Source organism: Podarcis pityusensis, assembly GCF_964106645.2.
Source record: "Podarcis pityusensis genome assembly, chromosome: 18".
Lineage (NCBI taxonomy): Eukaryota > Metazoa > Chordata > Lepidosauria > Squamata > Lacertidae > Podarcis > Podarcis pityusensis.
In genome coordinates, this window is record NC_138043.1 from 5,905,868 (window position 1) to 5,924,620 (window position 18,753).

The 18,753-nt window shown below is 48.4% G+C and overlaps 1 protein-coding gene across 3 annotated transcripts in view; it reads right to left on the reverse strand.

Moving 5' to 3' along the window:
* RFX2 (regulatory factor X2) overlaps positions 1-18,506 on the reverse strand; it is a 56,781-nt gene extending 38,275 nt beyond the window's left edge. For 2 of the 3 annotated variants that reach the window (XM_080988918.1, XM_080988917.1), the window contains exon 1: positions 18,360-18,504. The gene's annotated coding sequence lies outside the window, so the exon portion shown is untranslated. Of the gene's footprint in view, positions 1-18,359 lie in introns of all 3 variants that reach the window. The other variant, XM_080988919.1, reaches the window with a different exon arrangement.
* Positions 18,507-18,753: the final 247 nt, after the last annotated feature.

Consider the following 18,753-nt stretch of genomic DNA (forward strand, 5'->3'; position numbering starts at 1 on the left):
TCATAGAAAATCAAGCATACATCGGATTTGCACTGTTCCACTTTCATTTTACTCCATGAAGGAAGGACTACAAAATGGGGAAGGTTTGATACAGGCCAGGCCAGCACATCCACAGGAGCCCTGCCCAGTTGCTATGCCAACCCTGATGGTCCTAGACAGAAGACAATCAAGATTACAAAGAACTTGCATATGGGAGTGGATTCAGCATGGACTGGAACAAAGGACAATGATCAGATCTTCCCTCTGGGGGCAGGAAACTGCCAACTCCCCTTTGTCTCCTGGAAGTGACTCATGGGCAGGGGGAAAGGAGGAACCAGCCAGGTGACAGGACACTCAGGTTACCACCACAACTTCTCCCTCAACCCCTCCTTTCTGTAATGTATGCATGATGTTTCTGGGGGTGGGCTTGACCTACAGGATGGGAATTTCAAAAGTTTTTATAAGGTCTTGCACACCATTTTTCTGTGTCTTTCCTCTCTCCTGCAAGTGAGGGGAACACCCTGTTGCAACGGTTCAATAAAGGCCAAGCCTACAAGCTGCTGTTTTGCTCCAAGTTATCCTGGTTGGTGTCTTTGTTTTTGTCCAAGGGAGCCCTCGGATTTTTTCCGGTAGCATCCCCCGGATCGCTGGTGTTTTCAGAATCAAACAGTGGGTCACAAGGGTGGTTTGGATTGCTCCGTGTTTTTAGAAGAAAAGGCAGAAAGAGAAGGGAGGGAAACAGAGGAAAAAGGGGAAGGAGGATCGGATCTAAAGGAGGAGGGGCACAGCTTTCTTTCCAAGTGGCGCCAAGGCAGAGGTTTCGAAAGGTCTGCTACATGAATAAAGAAACTTGATTAATTCAAGTAGATTCCTGCCATCATCCGCCCCCACAAGTCAAGGAGATAAGTCGCTATACAACCTTTGGAAGACATCTGATGGCAGCCCCGTACAGGTGAAACTCGGAAAATTAGAATAGCGTGGAAAAGTTCATTTATTTCAGTAATTCAACTTAAAAGGTGAAACTAATACATGAGATACTCATGACATGCAAAGCGAGATATGTCAAGCCTTTATTTGTTATAATTGTGATGATCATGGCGTACAGCTGATGAAAAGCCCAGAGGTCCAATACTGGTCTATTTGCAATCCTTGTTTTGCTGATTTCATTTAATATTCTAATTTTCTGAGACTGTTAATTTGGGGTTTTCATCAGCTGTATGCCATGATCACCACAATTATAACAAATCAAGGCTTGACATATCTTGCTTTGCATGTCATAAGTCTATTTCATATATTAGTTTCACCTTTTAAGTTGAATTACTGAAATGAATGAACTTTTCCACGATATTCTAATTTTCCGAGTTTCACCTGTATAAGGATTTTTTAAAAAATGTTTAATGTTTTATTATGTTTTTATATAGGTTGGAAGCTGCCCAGAGTGGCTGGGGCAACCCACTCAGATAGGCAGGGTAATAATAATAATAATAATAATAATAATAATAATAATAATAATATTTCTGGAATAGGGTGTCCCTATTTTCATCGGAGAAATGTTGGAGGGTATGTGGGTTGTATCCAACCTCTCTGCCTCTTCTCTAGCTCCCCTGTGTAGAGAGGACAGAGAGAATCGTGCACATTTGTGGAGAAACAAGCCTACTGCCCAGAAGTGAAATTGATGTTTGTCGCCCCGCCCACTTTTTGTCCCTGGCTCCGCCCACCACTGGAATGTGGCCCCTGGAAGTTTGCGCAGAAGATAATGCGGCCCTCGAGCTGATAAAAGGTTCTGCACCCGTCCTTTGCAGGCTGAGGCAGTGCCTGGACCTTAGGAAGACAGTCTAAATTTTTGTCATTGCAGAGACCCCAGTCTTTAGTACAGCCCTGCGGATTTTAGTAAGAGAATGCAATTCAACCAAGTAATCTGACATTTGTAATCTAAAGGACAGCATCCCATTAGGTAATAATTCAGAGCTGACCTACTAAAATTAATGGAAGTCAAATTACTTAAGTCTAGTGATTTCAATGGGGCTCCTCTGAGTATTAGTATTGGGAACCACCAAAAGTCTTCTTTAAAAACAGCAACCCTATTTGATGTTAGGTTAGATTTCCTTACTTCAGTTCTGCTTACCGGGGGTTTTCTTAATGGCCAATGCCTAAAACATGGGTAGGCAAACTAAGGCCCGGGGGCCAAATCCGGCCCAATCGCCTTCTAAATCCGGCCTGCGGATGGTCTGGGAATCAGCGTGTTTTCACATGGGTAGAATGTGTCCTTTTATTTAAAATGCGTCTCTGGGTTATTTGTGGGGCATAGGAATTTGTTCATTTTTCCCCCCTTCAAAATATAGTCTGGCCCCCCACAAGGTCTGAGGGGCAGTGGCCCGGCTGCCTACTGAAAAAGTTTGCTGACCCCTGGCCTAAAGCATCAAACTGCACCTAAGCATCATTAGGAATTTATGGCTGAAGAGCGACAGAGATATACAAGTCAAGAAAACATCTCCACCTCTGCCGTGATCTCAAGAGGTGGTTTCAGGCAACCTTCAGACCCCACCCCAGATCTCCAATAAAGGGGAAAAGAATGTTGGCTCGGTTTACATCAAAGTTCAAAATTCACCAGGCACATTTTGTGCCTGGCTATCGGGATGCAGGTGGCGCTGTGGGTTAAACCACAGAGCCTAGGACTTGCTGATCAGAAGGTTGGCGGTTCGAATCCCCGCGACGGGGTGAGCTCCCGTTGCTCGGTCCCTGCTCCTGCCAACCTAGCAGTTCGAAAGCACGTCAAAGTGCAAGTAGATAAATAGGTACCGCTCCAGCGGGAAGGTAAATGGCGTTTCCGTGCGCTGCTCTGCGAGATGAGCGCCGCAACCCCAGAGTCGGCCACGACAGGACCTAATGGTCAGGGGTCCCTTTACACACCATATACTTTTACAGCTTATGGCTTTCTCAAAGATGTATCCTGGGAACTATAGTTTGCAGAGAAGCAATTCCTGGCTCCCAGGATTCTTCGGAGGAAAACGTGAGCTTTAAACGCAGTGTGTGCACACAACTCTATTTCTCTGGGGCCTAACGAGTCTTTATTTTTATTTTTTAAATTAAAAACAAACTGGGAGAAGCCCATTTTCAGCCCACCTGCGTATCGTAAGCAATTTGGCGCTGCTTTCCTCTGCCCTGCCCACCATTCCTTTTGTGTCGTGTCTTTTTTTGGGGGGGGTGTTAAAAGACCAGGGGCAGGGACTGTCATTTGTAAGACGCTCTGGAGCATTCTGGCTGATGGACAAGACAGAAATGCTTTGAATAAATAAATACACCAATTATTGTTATTGTGATCATTATTATTATTTTTAGCCTCCGCAAACTCTGCCTGCCCCTCGCCTGCCACTTCACAGCCCTGGTAGCGTGAAGATTTTGCTAAGTCAGGCATGAAGCCCGGCTCATATAACGACAATGAAAGCACAACTCTTTACAATCCCAAAAGATGTCACGTGGCTTTTAAAGTCTCGTTGCGGAACTCGAAAACATTTCCTCTGTTTTCCATTCAGCAAAAGGCTCCCCCCGCCGGCACATATACACACACGTTCATCTACACAAACCGCCGCCAAAGAGGGGGCTTTGCAAAGCACTTTTCACTTAGTAAGAAATCAAGTAAGGGCCAGTGGAAGGGAGGAAGGGAGAAGCCCCCTTGCAGAACGGCTGCTGTCGGCTCCAAGAGCCCCGTTTTGCCGCTGTTCCTGAAAGAACAGGCGAACCCTGCACTTAAGAGCAGACCCAGAAAAAAATCATTTTATTTTAGGGGCCGAAAAGTGGCTTGCACACTTCTCCGCCTCCTCCTTTAAGCCCCACAACCACCCTGCGAGGTAGGTTAGGCTGAGGGACGCAGTGACCGCCCCCCCCCCCCAAGTTCATGCCCCACGAGCTTTGTGGCCAAGTGGGGGAATTCGAACCCTGGTCTCCCCCCCCCCAGGATATAGTCCAGCGCTCTAACCACTGCACCACGCTGCCTCTGGTCATTTGCCCCAGGTCAGCCCTGCCCATCAACTTCATCGGGTCCACTCTTGAGTATGACCAATGTTGGACGCAACTCTTTTTTCTTTTAAACAGCCCCCCCCCAAAAAAATTCCTCCTCCTTTCCTGAACATTGGTTTTTAAGGAAGATCGGGTTCGCGGGGTGCTTGGCTTGCATCTGTTGCTCTTTTTGAAAAACAAGCAGCATTAGAAAAAATAAAATAAAATAAAACAGCTCCATTTCAATTACTATAGAGAAGAAATGATTATTTTCCTTCTCCCTCTCTCTGCAACCCTCTCCCCCCGCCCCTGCCATCTGCCCTGGAACGATTGACAAATCAGCCTGACATATTTAGTGTGTTTTTAATGGGAGGAGGGAGGAGGGAGAGTCGTGGTGAGGGGGGGGTGGCATTGTTTAGTTTGGGAAGCATTCTATCCGTTGCCGGGCAACCGGCCCCTGGAAACGGGAGTGGACTGCGTCACCCGGGGCAACCGTTGTTACTCAATAAACAATGCAGGGACCGGTGCAAACTCAGCCAGCGCTCCCGTTATTAATTGAACATCTGCATGTGCTTCTATGTCTACCCCCCCAACACACCCCCACGATTAAAACTGGAGGAAAGCAGATAGGACTTTGAGGCTGGAGTTCGGGAGCGATTATCTCGGTGCCCGGGCGGCTGGCTCAAATTGATAATATTGTTGAATCCTCAAATGTAGAAGTTCTCGTGTTGTTGTTTTTCCAAAGGGATGTGGGGGGGGGGGCTTAAGCTCCTCCACCACCCCGTAATCCCGGGTGCCCCCGGGGTGGTGGAGGAGATTAAGGCCCTTCCACGAGAGATCGCTGCTTTCGTCCGTCTCCCCCCCCCCCGGCGGTTTCAAAACTGCTGCAAAACAAAACTTTTGCTCTGCCTGAATCTTTCCAGAAAAGCCCCTGCGAAAAGATGGGCAGGCCTGACCTGCAAGAACGGCAGCTGCGATGCACGAAATCTACCAGCCCCTCCCCAAAAAAACAAATCTGTAGTAACCTGCAAGAATTTCACCAACAGCCTCTTCTCAGAAGCATAACTACCAGGGAGCTGGGGCAGGAGGCGCCGGAAAAGGACGTAATGGTGCAGCAGAAAAAGGGGGTGTGTGTGGTTACATCCAAGTGATCATTATTTATAGTATTATAATATGGGACGCGGGTGGCGATGTGGGTTAAACCACAGAGCCTAGGACTTGCCGATCGGAAGGTCGGCGGTTCGAATCCCCGCAATGACGGGGTGAGCTCCCGTTGCTCGGTCCCAGCTCCTGCCCACCTAGCAGTTCGAAAGCACGTCAAAGTGCAAGTAGATAAATAGGTACCACTCTGGCAGGAAGGTAAACGGCGTTTCCATGCGCTGCTCTGGTTCGCCAGAAGCAGCTTAGTCCTGCTGGCCACATGACCCGGAAGCTGTACGCCGGCTCCCTCGGCCAATAAAGCGAGATGAGCGCCGCAACCCCAGGGTTGGCCACGACTGGACCTAATGGTCAGGGGCCCCTTTAACTTTACCTTAATATGCAATACTATCTATCTATCATAACAAGGGTACGAAACTTCAGAGGTGCCTTTAGTTCTGGGATCTTCTGGGAACATTTATGCTTCTCAAGGAGGTGAGGGGCATACTAAAATACACCTCCCTCCGAGAGAGAGAGAGAGAGGGAGAAGAAATAAGGGGTTCTGGTGACAGCTGCGTCTTTCTAGCCTGTCTTGAAAGAGTTCTGCCATCAGACGCGAATCTCGAGTTTCCATCGCAAACCATGAGTTTGCAGCCCTAGAATCTGCGAAGCGAAGCTTGGCGAATGGCGCCTTTGAACATGGAAAGAGTAGATTCCCCCTCACCAAACTGCGAGATGGCAGATAGATGCTTCTGGGGTTGATGGGTCTCAGAAGGCGGGGGGGTGGGACAGCACTGGATCCGGGTTTCAAAGAGCCCTTGGGCAAGGATTCCAGTACAGTGGTACCTCGGGTTAAGTACTTAATTCGTTCTGGAGGTCCGTTCTTAACCTGAAACTGTTCTTAACCTGAAGCACCACTTTAGCTAATGGGGCCTCCTGCTGCCACTGCACTACTAGAGCATGATTTCTGTTCTCATCCTGAAGCAAAGTTCTTAACCCGAGGTACTATTTCTGGGTTAGCGGAGTCTGCAACCTGAAGCGTATGTAACCCGAGGTACCACTGTATTCCCACTGAGCGATGACGGTTTTCTGCTTCATTGGAGAAATCCGTCCTTCGTGGGTGGTTTTTAAGCAACTGCTAAGATATGTTCGTGGGACGCGGGTGGCGCTGTGGGTTAAACCACAGAGCCTAGGACTTGCTGATCAGACGGTCAGCGGTTCGTATCCCCACAACGGGGTGAGCTCCCGTTCCTCGGTCCCTGCTCCTGCCAACCTAGCAGTTTGAAAGCACGTCAAAGTGCAAGTAGATAAATAGATACCACTCCAGCAGGAAGGTAAATGGTGTTTCCGTGCGCTGCTCTGGTTCGCCAGAAGCGGCTTAGTCCTGCTGGCCACATGACCGGGAAGCTGTACGCCGGCTCCCTCGGCCAGTAAAGCGAGATGAGCGCCACAACCCCAGAGTCGGCCACGACTGGACCTAATGGTCAGGGGTCTCTTCACCTTTAAGATACAGTGGTACCTCGGGTTACACACGCTTCAGGTTACATCCGCTTCAGGTTACAGACTCCGCTAACCCAGAAATAGTACCTTGGGTTAAGACCTTTGCTTCAGGATGAGAACAGAAATCGTGCTCCGGCGGCGTGGCGGCAGCAGCAGGCCCCATGAGCTAAAGTGGTGCTTCAGGTTAAGAACAATTTCAGGTCAAGAACGGACCTCCGGAATGAATTAAATTCTTAACCGGAGGTACCACTGTATAACCCTGTCTAACATGGGACAACATCCCATTTTGCACCCCCCCAAAGTACATTCCAAGCCTGCCTTACACGTTGCAAATTATTTCCATTAAAGAACACCACCCAGCTGACTTTTAGATATGTGCTCAAGTCTCTTAAATGAATTTCCCCTCAAAACATACAACTGGGCGCCTTCGTTTGCCCCAGCTGCAACAAAGCATGTCTCTCCTTCATCGGTCTCGACAGTCACAGCAGGCACACTGCTGCTGTCCAGCAGCTGGACCTCACCCCCTGCAAAAGCGTGCTCCTCCGTTGTCTCCTGAGGAAGACGGATGCCAAACGACGACTTGCGTCTAAACGTTCGAGACCTGTGTCCCCTGCTGAATTCGGCAGAAATCTAATCTCTCATTACCCGAGAGGTGCAGATCGGTTTGTTTGCTTCGGGATTCGCAGAGGTCCAAGTCTTCCTGGCAACTCCAGAGAGAGGAGTGGCGCTCCTGCGTTCAAATCCCAGCTCAAGCAACAGTTGGGTGGGATGGCAAGGCAAAGGGCCCCCACAAACCTACGTCAGAGGCTCGGTGCTTAAAGGCTAAACCGAGGAGAGGATACAAAGAGCGAGAGAAGGCCAAGAGATGTAATCCGAACCCACCCTTCCACAGCCAGACGCAAGCCGCCCACTCCCATCTCCCGGCCGAAAACCTTGATGATTCGAGCGAGCCTGCTGCCTGGGTGGAAAGGAAATCTCCACCATCTCTCGTTGAAGCCCTGTGACACATTTCACCTCCACCAAGGGAGAAAAAGTCTGGAAAGCAAGGATGGCTAACCCACAGTTCACGTTTTCATCTAACCGAAAACTGAGTTGTTTCCATCTTGAGTGGGGAGCTGGTGTTTCTAAAGGAGTTTTTGCACCACAGAGAATCGCGACAGGTTCTACAAAGGCCGCTTCACAGGTGGCAGAAAAGGTTATATTTACCATATTTTTCGCTCCATAAGACACACCAGACCATAAGACACACCTAGTTTTTGGAGGAGGAAAACAAGAGGGGGAAAAATCTGAATCCCAGAAGCCAGAACAGCAAGAGGGATTGCTGCACGGCGAAAGCAGCGATCCCTCTTGCTGTTCTGGCTTCTGGGATAGCTGCGCAGCCTGCATTCGCTCCATAAGACGCACACACATTTCCCCTTACTTTTTAGGAGGGGAAAAGTGAGTCTTATAGAGCAAAAAATACGGCATGTAAGCCACGACTGTGGCCCGTGTTCTGTTAGCCCCCAAATGGAAAACGAGCGAGGTCCCAACCAAAGAAGAGTGGCAGCTTCAACGGACGGAATATGCGCAGCTTGCGGACGTAACACACAGAATAAGAGAACAAGAAGAACATACATTTAAAGAAGATTGGGATATGTTTAAGGGGGGAAATTGAAAACGTTGGCAACTTTATGATAAATTCAACAGCGTAAATAAGTTTTGATGGATGCAGTAATGGAATACCGAATGGTTTAGTTTATATAAAATTTGCGGGGGTTTATGTTATGCAAAATGAACCATGGAAAGAGAAGAAGGGAAGTTTTTGATATTTTAAGGTTGTTTAAATGAATATTCGAAATTGTAGAACAGAAAATTTAATTATATATATATAGAAAAGCCGCTTCAGCGGCAGCCAAGAGACACGTCACGTAGGACGTGTTTCAAAGTCGCAGAGACTCCCCACTCCTGGCAGAGAAAAGCTCCGGTATCAACCCACGATGCGCTGGCAAAGCGGCAACTGTCTGCGACTTCTGTGAGTTTTGTATACAAAGCAAAAAAAACACACACACACACAAACACACATGCACAGACCACAAGGAGGAAAAATGCCTTCCTTAGTCCCAATTGTCATAGGTCAGCCTGTGTGTCCAAAATAAACAGAATGCCCCACCTGCCTGTGACTCCATTTCCCTTCCCTCCCTCTGCTTCCCCCATGCCAAATTTTTAACTGGAAGCACCTTGGGGCAGGGATCTGCTCTACAGTATTCTGCAAAGCAGAAATTGTTCCGCCTGGCCTTTGGCTTGGAGTCAATTTGATTTCCTCCCCCTCTTTCTTTTTTCCTTTCTCCTCCTGCGATGAGGCTGCATTTTAATGTTTCAATGTTGTACTTTAATCTTGTTTTTAAGTTGTATTCATTCAACTTGTTTTTATTCTTGCTTGTTAGCCGCCCTGAGCCCGGCCTTGGCTGGGGAGGGCAGGTATAAATATAATTTATTATTATTATATTATTAAAGCACCACGCAGCAAGGATGGGTGCCGTGTAAAGCAAAAACTACAAATCACTGCACGTCACAATCCACATAAAGGTTCCCCACCCCTTCCCACTATGTATGCGCCCAGTGGGAATGAGAGTTTGCCGCACATCAGATGCACAGGAAGACGGAAGCCAAATCCACATTTCCTTGTGAGTTTTGAAACAACAGGCACACCATAAATTTAAAGCATAGGCGCCAACTCCCTGGGGCCCTGGGAGCACCCACAAAATTCCCCATGACAACAAATTTCAGTGCCAAGGCCATGCATACTGCACCCTAGAAACTGTAGCTTGCTCCTTACAGAGCTGCAACTCCCAGCACCTTTAACAAATTATGGTTCCCCCAGGATGGAAGTCACGTGCTTTAAATGGAAGCTGTGGATGTGACTGATCACTGATCTTCTGGGAAGCACTCCAATGCCTAGGTTAAAAAGGTAAAGGGACCCCTGGCCGTTAGGTCCAGCTTCATCTAATTTGGTAGAAAAAAAGACAGTCGCGGAACCGAGAAATTACACAAAACAAATGAAATACCGTGAAAATCCCTGGTAATCGACTAGAAATATTATCTTATAGAATTAAACTAAATAACAAAAAATAGTTCGGTGAAACGAGGTTTGTAGCCGGCAGCCCGTTAAGGCTTTGTTCAATTCTAGGTTTTTCTAATTTTCCCCTTAAACTTTTTGATTTTTGTTATTTAGTTTAATTCTATAAGATAGTATTTCTAGCCGACTGCTTCTCGTTTCAGGGATTTTAACGGTATTTCATTTGCTTTGTGTAATTCGTCTAATTTAGTGGCACAAGCTGGACCAGGCACAGCCACAGAGGCAGGGATGGAACCTCACAAAACCAGGGCTTGGCGACTGAGAAAGTGAGCACAGTGTGTTTGTTTTGTTTTTAATAAGGTGGAGACCTAAAAGATTGTGAACACACGACAGCAAGCTCCAAATAAAGGACTCGGGAGGGATGGAGATGCAGCTGGAACACAAATCCTGCCATCCCTGACCTGAGACTGGGGGCTGATGGGAGTTGTATATTGACTGGGGGCTGATGGGAGTCCAACATAACAATGGAGGAGGGAGGCATCAGGTTCCTCATCCTTGACTTACAAGTCCATTCACTTTACACAGTTTTGTTTTGTTTTAATGTTCAGACAATGAAAGGAGACAGGGGATACCAAAAACGACAATTATGACTGCTTTACTAATTGAAAAGTCAGTACAGTAGATTCAAGGGATCTAGGAACCCCCAGAGGGGATCTAGGAGTCCACTGATGACAGTATGTTTGAGCCCCATTACAATGTGAATCTTCTAGCCTTCTGTAGTCAAGAAATGCTGTCAGACAGTTGCATAACTATGATAGATAGAAAGCAGCAAACTATGGCAAGTTCTTAAAGAAATGGGAGTGCCTGATCACATCATCTGTCTCCTGAGAAATCTCTATGTGGGACAAGAAGCTACAGTTTGAACTGGATGTGGAACAAATAATTTGTTCAAAATTGGGAAAGGAGTACGACAAGGCTGTATATTGTCTCTCTGCTTATTTAACATATATGCAGAATTCATCATGCGAAAGGCTGGGCTGGATGAATCCCAAACCAGGATTAAGATTGCTGGAAGAAATATCAACAACCTCAGATATGCAGATAACACAACTTTGATGGCAGAAAGTGAGGTGGAATTAAAGAACCTCAGCACAATTATGGTCTAAAGCTCAACATCAAAGAAACGAAGATCATGGCCACTGGTCCCATCACCTCCTGGCAAATAGAAGGGGAAGAAATGGAGGCAGTGAGAGATTTTACTTTCTTGGGCTCCATGATCACTGCAGATGGTGACAACGGCCACGAAATTAAGAGACGCCTGCTTCTTGGCAGAAAAGCGATGACAAACCTAGACAGCATCGTAAAAAGCAGAGGTATCACCTTGCCAACAAACGTCCGTATAGTTAAAGCTATAGTTTTCCCAGTAGTGATGTATGGAAGTGAGAGCTGGACCATAAAGAAGGCTGATCGCTGAAGAATTAATGCTTTTGAATTCTGGTGCTGGAGGAGACCCTTGAGAGTCCCATGGACTGCAAGATGATCAAACCTATCCATTCTGAAGGAAATCAGCCCCGAGTGCTCACTGGAAGGACAGATCCTGAAGCTGAGGCTCCAAGACTTTGGCCACCTCATGAGAAGAGAAGACTCCCTGGAAAAGACCCTGATGTTGGGAAAGATGGAGGGCACAAGGAGAAGGGGACCACAGAGGACGAGATGGTGGGACAGTGTTCTTGAAGCTATGAACATGAGTTTGACCAAACTATGGGAGGCAGTGGAAGACAGGAGTGCCTGGTGTGCTCTGGTCCAGGGGGTCACGAAGAGTGAGACACAACTAAACAACTCAACAACAACAACAAGAATTGAGGGCACAGGCTGAATGAAGTACAGTGTCCTGGGGGGTTAGAATTTTTGGCTAAAACCTTACAGAGAATTCATATACCTTACTCATGATCTTGAGACGGGCTCAGTCTCTCAGCATGACCTACACCACATGGTTGTTGTGCAGGTAAAATGGGAGGCAAACATTACACTCACCACCACCTTGAGCTCTTTTGAAGGAAGGGCAAGATAAAGGCATAATTTAATCAACGACGTTTTCAGGCGTCTCATGCCTGGCATGCAAGAATACCAACTTTATATGGTGAACAGATTGCGAAAGAAAATGAAGGAGGAGATTGAAAGAAAGTGGCTTAAGTGTAAACAATGGACACTAGGTCTTTAATTTATCAGCAATATGATTAACTATCACTGTTTATATTTCTTAATCGCTTTCCTCACAGAGTTACCCAAAGCAACTTACGTTAAAACCAATTAAGAACATCCAGGAGCAATGTAAAAACGCAGATAAACAGGAAAAAACAAAAACAAATTCAGGACTTAATAGATCCCACCCCACGAAAAGAGGTGGAATTTTGCTCAAATTAAGGAGCAAAAAGCCCAGATAAAGAAAAGAGTCTTTGCCTGGTTCCTCAAAACTGATGACAACGAAACTGGGTGTGCCTCCCTGGGGAGGGCATTCCACAAGTGTCGGGGGGGGGGACTGAAAAAGCCTGAATCTGAATGAAATGAGAATTACAAGATCATATGAAAGAGCACAGGCAGTCAAGACAGCTCTGGAACCTGTTTCTAAAGAGCAGTGCTTTTTGCATGTTGCACATGCAAAGAAACCCTAAAGACAGGTGTGCGCTGGGCCAGGTACAGAAACCCTCCCCGTGAAGAAAACTGCACACACGCAGGATTCAAAGGTCTCTGCTAGCAGGCTCCTCTCATTTCAGAAGTTCGCTTGCGATCCTAAGAGCACTCGCAGGCTCCCGGTTTTTCAAACTGGCCCACCAAGGCAGAGATCAGTTCTCTCTGGCAATTTTTTCTTTTCCATTAATAGATCTGTGCTTTGGTGCCCCTACGAAACAGGGCAGGGCTGCCTGTGCCCTGTCAGGAGTTGGTGAGGGCCGGTGCAGTTGAAATCCTGGAGAGAAACCGGTTCCTCATCCATGATGAGGAAAGGAATGAGAGGAACGAACCCCCTTTTCATTCGTGCTCCTCTCCAAAACAAAATCCAAACTATGTTTCCCTCGCTTTCCCTCCATCCCACTGTAAGTTTTTGAAGGGGGAAAACAATGTCTGGGAAGATGATGCTTCAGGAGGGAGCGCAAGCGAGATAAATTAGGTCGTTTCTTAATAAAATGCAAGCAGAATCTATTTCCTACCCACCCTGCCCTTGGAGGTCCCATTCCTAATAAATAATAATATGTAAAATCAAGCAGATGATGGGAGACTCTTAGCAATTGCGGAGAGATGAGCGCCGCAACCCCAGAATCGGTCACGACTGGACCTAATGGTCAGGGGTCCCTTTACCTTTTAACATCCTTGGAAAATCAGCAGGCCCCCCCGTAATGGCACAGAGGCCTGCCACACAAGCTTAGAACTCCTTTAAACTGGCTCGGTCCATGTGAAAACCATGGCAGCAGGCTCTTTTAACAGCCTGGGGTCCAAATGGAAGCCCCCAGGAGAACGTTTCACCAGGGCAAGGAAGGCGCCGACTTCCTTTCCCGCACGTTCCAGCGTCGCGAAACCAGCAAGCTGGCCCCCACCGTCACAGGAAACCACACAGAGGAACTGCCCCCACCGCCTTCCTTGCAGAGAGAGAAATGTCACCAGAAAAAGGATGGGGGACGGGCTGGGCGGAAATGTTTTCAGCGGCTCCTAATCCGTTTCTGAGCCTTCCCTGGCTCCCCTGGTTCAGTGGGGGTTTCAGTTGCCGCACGTTGAAAGCAGGATCAGGGCGGCTGGGGAAGAGAGGCACCCGCCAAAACTTCTCCCAAACTCCCCTCGCAAACTTGAGAGAGAATCTCTCCCTTTTCAAATCTCTCAAACGCTAGGGAACCTTCTGCTGTGTATTCATAAGCGATCTCTCATACGCAAACAAGGACTTGCCCAACATCCTGCTGTATATTTACAGCACAAACCCCTACCCAAGAAACCTGGGAAATGTTTACCCCTCATGGAGGTACAGTTCCACAGAGGCAAAACACCTTTAACTACAGATTTCAAGTTTATTGGGGTGCGATGGGGAGATGTGCTTTAAATGTGTAGGGCTGTACACAAGCTACATTTCCAACGGCAGCCCATCACAGGCTTAAATGCTACTTATTTTTAATAACAGGGACGCGGGTGGCACTGTGGGTTGAACCACAGAGCCTAGGACTTGCTGATCAGAAGGTCGGCGGTTCGAATCCCCGCGACGGGGTGAGCTCCCGTTGTTCGGTCCCAGCTCCTGCCAACCTAGCAGTTCGAAAGCACAAAGTGCAAGTAGATAAATAGGTACCGCTCCGGCGGGAAGGTAAACAGTGTTTCCGTGTGCTGCTCTGGTTCGCCAGAAGTGGCTTAGTCATGCTGGCCACATGACCCGGAAGCTGTCTGCGGACAAACGCCGGCTCCCTAGGCCAATAAAGCGAGATGAGCGCCGCAACCCCAGAGTCGGTCACGACTGGACCTAATGGTCAGGGGTCCCTTTACCTTTATTTTTAATAACACGCTGTTCTAGAAAAGAACATGCAAGTTTACCTAAATGCATTTGGCAGCAAATGTTCCTTTAACCAGGCAACATCCCTGCTGAAATCTCTTCCGTTTATGCAACTTGATAAAGGCATGGAGGGAACTGTCTGCTCCTCAGCAACTCATTAGAAACGGGCTGCCTCTGGACTTGGGAGATTCCATTTCACCATCATGGCTAAAAGGCCACCGATAGATCTGATACCTCGGTCGGTTGAAGCGTGGTGCTGCAAACACCCAAGGTTGCAGGTTCGATCCCGGCCTTCGTATGTGTGTTTCTGAAACTAATTATTTCTACCTTGCTTTCCATTTAAAAATAAGACCTTCTGCTTTTGGAAGACTGACCCCTCAACCCATGGCATCACTTCATAAAGATGTACGCAGCTCATGCAAATGGAATGGAGATTCAGCTTCACTCTCAGTGACCAACATGTGCCTGGGCTGTTTGCAGGTGAGGGCCAAAATGCTATCAAACTCTCTGGATCAGGCAGACCGGAAGACATTAAGTCCCGCCAATGAGATTTATGAACTGGGAAGTTCAGATTACTTAGCATCATTCTGCCCGAAAGACCTTAGATCTGAGCTCTGCGACAGCTCAGATAACTTGTCAATGTTCTGCTTGCAGTACCTTAGATCTGAGCAACAGCAGCTCAGATTATTTAAGCCAGGTTTGCATTTATGAAGGGAACAGAAGTCTCATCAAGGATTCTGATTTAACGTAGAAACCAAAGCTCTGTATTTATTTGATTTCCCGCCAGTCCTTTTGACATAAAATCCCAGGGCGAGTTAAAACAATATATCTGATTTCATGCCTATCGATCCAGGGCAGCCCAAACTTGAAAAAGCCAGCTGCTTTGCTGATGTGAATTTGGGCTAAGGTCCACTCCAAGTCGAGGCGCCGAGAGATACGGCAGAACAATTAGAGGGCAGGCTCAAAGTGTCCCAGCACAAAGACGGAAAGGAAGACATGGTTTGGCGTATCCGAAATACAATCTCCAATCAGGAGAGGTTCTGCTCTCTGAGCAGCAAGCCCTGGCACGCCAACCAGACTGAAATCAACTCCAGAAGGAATGTTAGCCAGACTTTAACTGCACTGGCATTTGAGACTTGAGAGGGGAGTGGACGTTTTAAATATATCTTGGCAGCCATCGGAAAGAAACCCTTCGCTGAACAGAAAGATAAAGCCAGCCCACCCAGCTGCATATCTTGCCGCTTGTAAAATGCCGTTGGGTCTGGAGTAGATTTGACGACGGAGGAGCCTGAAGACCGAAATGTTTAATCAATGAGTTCTGAAAGGAGGGCAGAGCTATTAAAGTTTTGTAAATTCCTCCCCCGCGATCCCTCTCCCGCCCTGCAAACGGCAGCAAAAGAAAGTGGTTTTATTTACCGTATTTTTCGCTCTATAGGACGCACCAGACCACAAGACGCACCTAGTTTTTGGAGGAGGAAAACAAGAAAAAATATATTCTGAATCTCAGAAGCCAGAACAGCAAGAGGGATCGCTGCGCAGTGAAAGCAGCAATCCCTCTTGCTGTTCTGGGTTCTGTGATAGCTGCGCAGCCTGCATTCACTCCATAAGACGCGCACACATTTCCCCTTACTTTTTAGGAGGGGAAAAGTGAGTCTTATAGAGCAAAAAATACGGTATTTCACACACGCAGGTTTGGCCTCTGATGCAAACTCCAAAATCCGCACCATGGAAGTAGTTTTATGCTCGCTGAATAATTCATCGTGTTTCTACGGTTTGTTACTTTTAGAAGGAAATGGCATTTTCTGGCAAGCAGCGCCGGGATGCTGACGATAGCTACTAACGCAATTTGTAATCCAGGGTATAGCAGGCTGCAAATGTCTCAGTTAAGTAGACCCTGCAAGTTGCTTCATATCCCTCAAAAGCAGGGATGGGGAGGGGGGCGGATAAATTCTAATAATTTGAAGCAGCCACCCAGGAGTTTGAAACATTCATTCAGGCCTGGAGCTTGGAAATCTGGCGATGGCGCCTAGGAATTTGAAAGGTTTTTTTCTCTTTCCTCCTCCCCATTCGTCCCTGATGAAGGAGAACGATAATTGGACATTTTGTGCGATGCTTATATCTGTGTAAGTCGATTGCTATGGAAACGACCTGGTCCTTACCCTGTTACTGCAAAGGTTTAAACTCCATGACGTTAACTAGAATTTCTCTTGGATTCTGCTTAGCCTTACCTCGCCTTGCATTAAAACTGTCACACTGTTCTGCGAAACAAGAATCCGATCTGCAAAGGATCTTTAAACATGCAAGCAAGAAACCTATTTGGGGGGGGGGGACTGATTCTGTCTGATCTTTAATATATATTTCATAAAACTTTAATATTCAACAAGGAACTATAAATCAGTAAACGGAACACCACCTCTGCTCCCAAGCCTATACACCTCCAGTTCAGCCACGACCCCTGATTGCCGCAAGCAAAGAGAAACGAGAAGAGATAACTCAAGGCAAGTGAGCCAAGCCACACACAGTTTTGTGAAAATAAAGCTGTTCTTCTGGATCGCTCCAGCTGGAATTAACTAAACAAGGCACACAGACATGAGGGCATTACGATTCCAGACCTGCGAAAGTCCGGGTTGTCGTGGCCGTTGCTTTTGTAAACGACAGAGCAATTTTTAGGCTGTTTATAAATAAATGGGTGGAAAGTTTATCGGAGGATTATCGGAGAAAGCGAGGGGGAAAGACTGAAAGTAAAAGTTAAAGGAACACAACTCTTCCTTTAGTTTTTCTTTTCCAAAGTTGCTGGCTTTGAAGCTCTTTTCAACATTTTGCAAACCACTTTGGGAAACCTTATACCTGAAAAGCAGGGGTGGCAAAGATTTAAAAGAGAGATGGATAACGGTACAGAGGCTGCTGTAAAGAACGGGACAGAACAGAAGACGAGATCAAAGAGAAATTGCAGTAGCTGACATCCATGGAGAGCAATTTTTTTTTTTTTTTGCAATGCCGGTTGCTGAACTGTTGTTGCGAAGGAAAAGCAATTACTGGCAGGTGTGGGGTGTGTGGGGAACGCATGTCTAGCCTTGCCAAAGAGTGGCCTTCCCATAGCTGACTACTCAGGCAGGTTGGGAGCCAAAGGATGACAGGGCAGACCCTCGCTTAATCTGGATTTCGTGGGGCCACCATTTATTTATTGCAGTTTCCTGGGGTTTCAGGTCTCTGCCGCATTCGCCCTCCTCCAAAAAATAAATAAATAAAATAAAAGTACAGCCAACTTCTTACTGCACTCATCTGGAATTGCCTAAGATTCCACACACACACACACACACACACACAGACACACACCAATCCGGAGTCACACCAAATCGGAGTCGTTGCTGCAGAAGCGGGTTGCTCTGGAGCGCTGCCGAACCTGAATCGCTCTCTTTCTTCTTGCAGTTCGGTGGCCGAGCGCACGGACTGCATGCAGGAGGTTCCAGGTTCGAGTCCGGGACGCTGCCAGCCAGTGCAGGCAATTGTGAGCCTCAGGTGGAGAAATGGAGCTCTTGTTCTGGACAGATCGGCTTCTTCTAGTTGCAAACCGCACCTTCCTGCCCTTTTCTTTGAGCCCAGAGTTGCCTGGGGCAACCGGGCTCCCGTTAGCGGCTTCACCCCTAACTCATCCCCCCGAATCCGGAGCCACTCCGAATCAAAAACCCATCTTTACAACAGAACAGAGCGCCCCTCGGCTTGCTCTCATCCGAAACCAAGCTCACTCCAGTTTCCATTTCCCCCAGCGGGAACGATAAGAATAAAAAACTTTCCCCGAAGTTCCCTGCCCTCCAAACTCGACGTCACTCCGGATTCGCCGCCTGCTGCAAAGGCGACCCCCCCCCCACACACACTTTCCCTTTCTCTCAAGCGCGCACACGCCCACCCCCAGCTCCCTTCTGGTGGGCTCCCCCACCCCTCCCCGCCTCCCGCCCATCCCCCGATCCGGAGTCACTCCGGATTCCCCCGGTCCTCCGAAGAGGCGCCCTCCGCCGCTCGCGAAACTCGTCACCGCGGCGTCACTCCGGCTCCTCCTTCCCGTCCGGGGAGCGGGGAGAGCTCTCCCTCCTCCCCCGCTAATCCGGAGTGACTCCGGAGTAGAACCGGGGCGAGGGGGAAAAGGAGCTCCCCCCCCCCGGGCAGGCTTACCTGGGTGGCTCCCCGGCGCCTCCAGGCTCCCCTCAGGGCTGCGCGGGGCTCCGGCGGCGGTCGGGGCTGCGTGAGGCGGCGGCGGCGGCGGCGGCTCCCGTTGGCAAGTAACCGTCTCCAGGGCTACAGTCACTATGGCGCCTCCTCGCGCGGGGTTTCGAGGCAACTGTTGCTAGCCTCCCGCGTGACGTCGGCGCCCGGGCCACGCCCACGCCGCCCGCGCCCCGCCCCCTCGAGGCCGCGGAGGGCGGAGCTATCCTCCCCCTCCCTCCCTCTCTCGAGGCCTACCCTGGCGCTGATTGGGCAGCCGCGGCGGCCAATGGGAGCGGCGCTCCTCGGGGAGGAGGAGGAGGAGGAGGAGCAGCAGCAGCAGCGGCGGCGGGTTTCTGAGCGC